The sequence below is a fragment of the Lepisosteus oculatus genome, chromosome 17 (assembly GCF_040954835.1).
Source record: "Lepisosteus oculatus isolate fLepOcu1 chromosome 17, fLepOcu1.hap2, whole genome shotgun sequence".
In the NCBI taxonomy this organism is placed as follows: Eukaryota; Metazoa; Chordata; class Actinopteri; order Semionotiformes; family Lepisosteidae; genus Lepisosteus; species Lepisosteus oculatus.
In genome coordinates, this window is record NC_090712.1 from 12,819,815 (window position 1) to 12,828,817 (window position 9,003).

Consider the following 9,003-nt stretch of genomic DNA (forward strand, 5'->3'; position numbering starts at 1 on the left):
CTATTTCCTGAAGGATCTAAAATCTATACCTTTGGTACCCAATTCGAGCTGACTTTGATGTCAGTCCTTTTTTTGGTTAAGCTACCCACAAACAAAATCATTTGGTTGTGCTACTGTTCACTTTCCAATTTATTAAGGTGAAACTAAGGTGTTGTTCAAAAGCTGTTACTTACATGACCATGTCAAAGAAACCCAGGTCAAGCTCCATAGAACCAAAAAGACCGTATGACAAAAACACGTAAGCAATGGTACCTTATTCTGCTGGACTTATAATGGACTTATCTCACATATCCATGAACCAAATCTGGAACAAGAGGCTTTTATCATATAATTATCCAATAAGACCTCTGTAGAAGACCATTCACACCTATCCCTCCAAGACTCTCACAGCAGACCTGAGACTGGCTTAGGGTGCAGAACCCAGCTAAAATACGAATCCCGCTAGTATCTCTTTCCTGCATAGATTTTAAACCCAGAGAAACAAGTTTAGTAGGATCAGTGTTAGGTAGCCCTTGTGTTTATTCGTTGCACTTGACAGTGTGCAGCGAGGGCACTGGTGACCTGTGTGAAAAGATAATGCATACCTTTACCTGTGTGAGCCTCCGTACCCGATTGATAAATCTGGAATCAATGCTAATAGGCTACCATAAGATTAATAATCTGCATCTGTCTGGGGCATTATTACAGCCCCAAACTAATCAGCAACAAGGAAATCCCCCCAGACCTGTCCTGTAGCTGTTAGTAATGTGTATCCTCCTGGCTGTCATGCTGTCCTTATACACACGCCACTGCGCTGCCGGGGGCTCTGTCTGGTTGCCTGGTAACTGTTGGCGTGGTGCAGTTGCCAGGGCGGTGTGTGGGGGGAGGGGTGGGCTGCACTCCTGCGGGATTGCGACTGTTGGTTGAAGGAGAGGCCGGGGTGGGCTCCACCAGCAGTTCCGCTAAACTAAATAATTTGGGTTAGATAATTGGATTTAGGGCATGTCTGGACAACCAGCATTTGGAGGTTGTGCTGTTCAAACATCCCCCACTGATTAACAGACGCACGTGACAACTAACGAAGCCACTGTCAAAGGCCGTCTGCCATTGACACAAAGCAAATAATGAAAAAAGTAAAGCTCAGTGGTGTCATCACAAGCCATGTTAGGTTTTTTTTTACCATTCGGGCATTACAGTGATTCTTCATTTATTTCTACTGTAAAACTAAAACATGGAAAATGCTCTTCCACATGGCTGGGCAGGGTTTGAACACATCCATTAAGTCGTTCTCGGGATTTTCTTATACACTGCGGACCTGCTGCGCCTTTGACAAGAAGTGATTAAGAGCGAGTATATGCCATCTTGACATTCTCACTACACCACTCTGAAAGCTAAATGCAGGCACATTTACAAGTGAGAACAAGGGGACGCGTTGATTCTACACAGGGCTGTGGGAGTTTGGAACACGCTGTGCAGCCATGTTGACGACAGTGGTTCCCAACTCAAGCTCATTCTCACCAGCCACCAGACAGGCCAGGCTGAATGGGTCCCATCTCTTTGGTAACCTTTCTTGAGGTTTCTTTCTTCTTAAGGGGTTTTCCTTATTGCTGCACACAGCACAGGGCAGGAAACTGTTGTGCTGCAGTCGCACAGTATCAAAGAGCTCCTCAAAAACAAAGCTCCGACATTCTAAAATAAGGCTGTTTTCTTGTCTTTTTGATCATGCATGTCAGGCCTCTTCACACCCCTGTTTTACCGTATTGGTCGAAAGCTGGTGCGCCTTATTGAAAACATCAGTGCTGAAATGTAGCTGAAGGAGGATGAACATGACAATTCTAACTCTTGTCACTAACACATGAGTTAGATGGCTTGGCACAACACCACACATCAGCACAGGAGGCACGGTGGGTGAGCTTAGCTGAGGCATTGCTTCCTGAACTACTATTCTTGCTGGGTTCAAAAGAAAGGGGAACTGCAACAGTGCTATGCGGGTTCCTCTGCAGATTGTGACTCCTGCCCAGTGAATATCAAAAGCCTCTGCAGACTCATCAGTTGCCATGGACAACTATCTGACAGAAGGTTCTGATAGCTTATTAACCCCTCTGTTCTTTTCAATTGCTAAGATTTCTTTCCATTCCTTTTCTTTAAGGTAAATGTGTCACTGCTCACTATTCTTGTGCAATGTCCTCCATTAAATAATGGGAAATGAACAAAAGCACACAAAATGTGTTCGGGATATTTACTTTTTCAGGCATTTCACTGAAATAATTATTTCTCATATTTTCTTATTTCCAGGTCCTTTTGATGTTACAGTTAATAGGGATGCAGTCACGCTGGGGCTGGTCTCAATATCACTACTACTCACAGTGTCTTTCATTGTGTCACTTTGGATCTTTCTCTGCTTGTAGCCGTCTAAAATTACAAAGATACCTCTTACAAAAGGTGTTAAGCTGTTTAGACGAGCCGTCATTTAGTTTGCAGAATTGAGTTAGTGCAGAACTTGTCTCAGCCCTCACTAGGACAAGCAGTGAATGGATCGTTTGGTAATTCAGTCTTAAAGCAATTTGAGTTGGGTGATTGAATGGAAAAGAAGTGCTGAAGATTAAAAATTATTTCTGAAGAAGCACACTTTGCTTACGTGTTAGTTACTGTTTTTAACTCCACTAAACAGTTAAAATTGTCTCAAGTTTACACTGTGGATGGGGTGAATTTGCTGTGTGATTTTCTTCTAAACTCACTAGGATACCAGGTTTTTGTCAGGAGCCTTTGAAAACCTCCAACTCCGGCCCTGACAGTGAGGCTGGGGCTGACCATCCTGGGAAACCAGCAGGCTTTTACTACTGAGGCTCACTGAGAAGGTTACAGCTGTGCAACTCCAAGAGAAACCATCACTGTGTTTTCTCCCCAATAAGAATGATGAAAGATCACTGAGGAAGACAAATATTGGAATGCTCATTCCTAGACAGGTTTCTTCCAAATCCTGCTGATTAATGACTGAGCGAATGAAGACATCAAGAACACGAGAGACATTACCCAGGGACTAAGAAGTGAGACATTGATTTATATATCAGAGACTTTCGCAGGCACATTCCCTTCGAGGCTCGATGTCTGCGTTTTGAGGTACACTCTACCATGGCTGCCACAGCACTGCCTCCTGTCAACCAGGCCTGTTTCTGTTACAGTTTAGTCCAAAGGCAGCTGTGTAAAGAGGCTCTGTCTCTGTGACACTGACCTGGCACACAGCAAAGCTATGACAATACGCTACTGGTTTATGTTTCGCTATTATTTCAAAGAAATACACTTACAACACCCTGAAGGGTGTAAGAGTGTATAGTGTGGCAGTTAATGCTTGAGAGCCTCTCCATTGACTACGCTTGTTAGCAAATGGGAGAACAAAGCTGCTGAATAATACATAAACCACTTTCACCTGATGCACTCTGGCTAATTAAAGGAAGGCCCTAGTTTTTACTGCCCATATTCAATGGCATTAATTATGAATACTGCAAGAGAAGACATCTGCATATTTCTAAATGGCACTGTTTAAAAGCACTTCTTTGTTGACAAATAAGACAAACACATTTAATTTTTCTATATGCATTTTGTATGATACAAATCCATCCTCGTGTCCCCTAGGTGGTACAGTGCAAAGGTATTGAGAGATGTCTCTTTGGTAACAGGAGCAATTTTGGCTCAGTGTTGCTGCTTTACTTACCACAACACTTTCTCTTGCTTAGATCAAGAGCCCCTGATCCTCGGTGGAGTATGACAAAAACACTGGTGAAAAAACGTGATGCAGTCCCGGTATTTGCAAGAAAATGTGTATTTTACTGTATAGCTCTGGCCATTCTTACACTTTGAACTTGAGTCCCTCACTGTTCACTATCCTAACTGCAGGTTCCTCTACAACCAAGTTCACAGAAGAGGGACTTTTAGCCCAGGCCTAGAAAATGTTCCAGGCCTAGAAAAAGTTGTATTAAAGTCTGGAAAACTCCACAATTGTGAAATAATTTGCTTTTCATCATTAAACAGAAGTATTTGTTTCAGTTCCTTTGTAAAACTGTACCATTCAGCCACTAGCAAAACCACTAGCCCTCAGGTTGAGTATTTGTTATTCAAAAATTCGCGATGTAGTTTTTGTTCAATACTCAGTTGAAATTAAAATAATTTAAGTTATTTTCAACATTAACATCTATATAGTTGTCATGAGAAATGCTAGACTCTACCTACCAATCTGTTGAATCTATTAATCTATTAAAGTAATTAATTCACTCAAGTACATTAAGTACATCTTGCCAGAATGAATGAGGTCCTAATAAATGTAGAAGGTTATTAATAAAATAAGAACAATAAAACATTTAATTATTTAATAACTATATTTCAGATACAGTGTGTCAATTCTTGTGTCTGCAACTATACATTATTTATTAGGTTCACAAAGGCATCTTACAATGAAAATATGATGTGTTGTAAAGAGCCTGTTATATCAGAGACATACATTACTGCATGCTGATGTGTGAATAAGTGCAGAAGATGTTATAGCCCAGTATAGGAGATCACACAAAGGGCAACAAAAAGAACATGCATAAAAATGATAGAGAAAGACAAATATTTCAATGGTTCCCAATTGCTGAAATTGTCTGACACCACTATTAATAAATGTAAGGCTATTGGAATTTTTATTTCCCTGCTTGTTTCAGAACAAGAACAGTCCTTTAATTAAAATGTGGAAAGAAGTTATTAATCATAGTCATGTTAAACTGTTTCTGGTTAATACCCCGATTGAATTTGTTTTTTCAGAGTACAGAAAAAGAAGGCGTTTGTCTCAGGTTCGAACAAGGTAAATGTAATTGTTTTGAACAAAATCATTAATCTACAGCTGCTTTTTTATCATGTAAAAAAAGAGTACGATGGCATGCAAGTACAGACAGACAGGTGCAGGCGAGCAAACACAAACACTTAAGCTCTTTTCGGTACCCGGTCTAATTCAGTACCACACACTTGACATTATAATCTTCAACCTTGCTAGCTGTATAAATCTCTATGTTTTGCTAGTTTGCTAGTTTTTTAATATACTTAAGACTCAAAAGAGTTTGATATTTCCAAATACACTTTGGCATCTTCCTCAAATTTGTAAAGCTTGCTAATTTTACAAGGGTCTAGGTCACAGATGCAAATTCAGACAAGCATTGGCACAGTGATTCCTAAATACCTCTATTAATCCTAAACATTTGTAACATTTTTTTCCAATGGTACTTCATACCGTGCTTTGGCATTATCAATGCTATATACAATAGTACCTTAAATGTTGGTTTGACAGTGTTCAGTGCTATATTGAGTGGTACTCGGAGGTATGACAGGGGTTTACAGTGTGAAATTCAATGGTACTTTCCTTAATAAACTGTATTGTCTTCTACATGGTATGTGTGATAATATTTTCAATATAAAATATGGTATTTTTCACAGTGGACTAAATGATAAACTAAATGGGAAATGATATATGTGATTGCACAATGAGTGGTATTTTTAGCATTGTGCGTTGTATTGTTTAATTAGCTAGAGACAGAGAAGTGTGGGGATATTTAAAGCTGTTCCTGCTTTTGGGGGACATGTGCAAACACATATAAAGTATATATATGTTTCTATTTGAAAATATATTAAAATGTATTACAGCTTGATGAATTAACCAACCTACTAGCCAAAGACAAAATAAAAACTTGATAGAAATAGCTTGTGGCCCTAGCTGTGACTGTCAAAGCTAGGTGTGTACAAACAATGGTGGAATTGTTAATTTATCTCCGCAGTGCACAGAAGACAAGCAGCCCACATTGAGCTGCAGACAGAAACATCACTGTTTTCCACTAGCAATGCAATGTCATGAAACAAATGTGTTAACAAACTGATGGCACAATAACTAAAGTGATATGGCACAGATGTCTTTTATTAGGAAATGGAAGTCCGCAATGACAGTGGTACAAGACAAGATGCATGGTAAGTCAATAAATAAAGTTAATTTGAAAATTTTGTGCTTCACAGTCAGGGAAGACTTAATTTCTCAACTTAGTACTGTTTCCTATTCACACATATATAATGGGTGCCTTCATAATAAATTATCCTGAGCAATTCATGCAACCTGATTTGGACCCCTTGGTCATCATTGAATTTCTGACCTCAGCACAGGTGCTGCTCTGAGGAAGAAAGCAGCCCTTGTAGTTATAGAAGGACATAGAGCAGCAGGACAAGAAGAGTGCCTATATACAGTGAGCTTACGAACCTTGCGGTGTGGATCTTGTACTGCAGATTTGCATATTGTGTGGTAAAATTGAAGGAGTTCTCCAAGGTTAAAGTATGATTACAAGGTCATGTTGTGGTGCAGGAATGGCTTGAGAGAGCAGCCAATATCATTTTATTACAAAGCCCTAGTGAAGCAGTGGTGAAAGCCTAGTCTGGAAGACATGTTGAAAAATGAAAGTTTTACCCACCTGTAAATTTGGCCAATACTTTACAAATTATCTTTGTTTACTGACTTTAGTTTATGCTGGACACTACAACATTTTATATGGGTTTAAGTCAGGATTGTTACTGTTGTAAAATACCTGAATATTTCCATCAACTGTCCACGATACTGTTCATTTCTTTCGAAATATAAGGCATTGTGGGTAAATGTAAGTGATGTGAATGAACTACCACAGGTAGAGAGCCAAGCTTCATAAGGAAATAAGATACTGCCGAAAAAAAAAATGTATTTTAAGTTCAAGAGGGAAGATAGCAGCTGATTTCATTTTATTTGGTGTTTTAAATGTTTTCATTTGACTTAAACAAGTCCGCTCTTTAAATTTCGCATGATTTTTTACCTGAGAAGTGTGGCAGATCCCTCCTTTAGGATAGCTGTTTCAACAGCACTTCAACAAACATATAAACTCAGAAATTCCTGGGTCCTGTATTTATCAAAGGTTGAATTGAATATAATAATGAAATCATACAAAAGTCTTTTCTCTTTGCTACCCCCACCCTTACTAGGTGTGTTTACTCTATATATAGGTTACCTACTGTATATCTGACTCCACCTCTACCTACTATATCTTACTCTACTAAGCACTATTGACAAATAGCACACATTGTCTACTGACAACAGGGAAGGAAAGACTCACCTTTTATGCACAAACCCACATGTGCAAATCACTTTCAAAACACTTAATAATTCATTTATATACAATTACACACTGCAAGTTAACTATTTACTGTGAAGTGTATAAACCACCTCACTGGCGGCCTCTAATGGCGATCCCATTGTCATTACAGCTTCTGAGCGTTATTCAATGGATAAACCACACAGGTCAGGCATAATTCTATAACACCACCAGAGCTTAATAATGACAGAAATATGTTGTCTCAACATTTAATCTGGGCTGATTCTATACACTATTTTTCATTTGAAATATTGTCATAACTTTTACCAATAATATTTTAGTAATTTCACATCCACAGTACGTTTTTGCTAATGGCGTGCACCGATTTAACTTTTAAGAAATTTTACAACTGGAGTTTTTTTATGCAATTTTAGCGCTCATGTGGACAGCTGGAATATGTATAAATGAATATTTCACAGCTTCTGGATATTGAAGGACTTTGAAACAGTTGAAAAAAAACTGCAGATGGAATTTATTGATCATACTGTGTATTTCTGAATTTATTAAAAATTTGTGAGAAGTAAAATCACATCTATTTCTACATTGCATTAAGAGTATAAAACTGCCTTGGAGGAACCCTTTTTCCAATACAGCACAGCTGTATTATACTAAAATATTAAAAAATAATTATAAAAACAACTAAAGCGACTTTAATCTGCACATTCTCTCATCATATAAAACTGATTATTTGACGATATTCATTATATAACGCCTACCGCTGCAGGATTTTATGAGCTTATCCTTTTTTATTTTGTAGGGAAAAATCACAGAATTTAAAGCAGATTACAGTACATCTATATACTGTACATGCCACATCACTACTCACTTTAAACTTATAATGCTCGATCAAACTAATGACGAATGCCATTCTTCTGAAATTAATAAGACAAACCGAAGAGTTGTGGGACATGTTACTTGTTGAATGTCTGGGATCTCTCCCGTATCACCTGTTGGAGCAGGGTTAGGATGAGGTAACCACATTGTCCTCGCATTTCGTCAGAGAAGCAGCAATACCAGCAACTTCCCAGGCACCTCCAGGGACACCGTGCAAAAGGCACCCCAGCTCTGATCACTGCTAACTTTCCGCTCGTGCCCTGAGGAGCTTGTTCTCATTCTCCATGTGTAGTACAGGAGTTGTATCTGAGCTGAGATGCAAAGAAATAAATGGAGATTCCACAGGTGGGAAATGTAAAATGAAAAAAAAAAGTCTGCTCACTATACACCAGCTATCAGTGGGGAGAACAGAGCAATTTCATAGATGAGGATTATTAGTAGATCATAATTGGTACAGGCCAATGGGAAATTTGACCAGGACCAGGTTACACCCCTACTCTTTTCAAGAAACACCCTGTGATTTCTCCACGGAGAGTCAGGACCTCAGTTCTACATCTCACCCAACAGTGACTTTGTTTTACAGCATAGTGTTCCCGTCAATATACCGGTATATTAGGACCCACACAGACCGCAGGGTGAGCTCTCCCTACTGGTCCCACTAACACCTCTTCCAGAAGCGACCACAGCTCTGCCAGGAGGTCTCCCACCCAGGTACTGGCCAGGCTCACACCTGCTGACCTTCCGGGGTTCTGGGTGATATAGCTGCAAGCTTGACCGTCTCAACATTAACTGAAAGGCAAGCAAATATCCTGGTCACTCCCTTCAGAGAATGTACTGACTGGCAACAGCTGTTTACTTGGTAAAAGTGCCCTACTTTTTTATTCCACACCGTCACAGGTCTCAGTGCAGTAGGTGGAAAAACCTGATTTACAAGAAAAGCAGAGTAAATCACATGAGAATGGAAGCTAAAAAGAGCAAACAAAAAAAAAACATACAAAACGTG